We start from the raw sequence: 288 nt of genomic DNA on the forward strand, positions 1-288 counted from the left end.
CATTGGAATTTATTTTATTTTATTTTTTTACATTGGAATCAATAGATGCATATTTCTAGGCTTTTCTAGAAGGTTAAGATAAAATTTAAGTTGGATTTAATTTAAGGCTTGAATTTTCGTACTTGAAAGCTGTTCTAAGAAATAATAAAAAAAGTTATGTCAAACAAAATCTAAATTTAATAAAATAGTTAGTATGAAAATTTTAAGTCTTCATTTGAAATAATTTTTTTATTGTTTTCTAAAGCAGTTTTTTAAGTACAAAATTTTTTAGTTTAAAAAAATATTTTA

The sequence above is a fragment of the Dendrobium catenatum genome, unplaced genomic scaffold (genome assembly GCF_001605985.2).
Source record: "Dendrobium catenatum unplaced genomic scaffold, ASM160598v2 original_scaffold_86838, whole genome shotgun sequence".
In the NCBI taxonomy this organism is placed as follows: Eukaryota; Viridiplantae; Streptophyta; class Magnoliopsida; order Asparagales; family Orchidaceae; genus Dendrobium; species Dendrobium catenatum.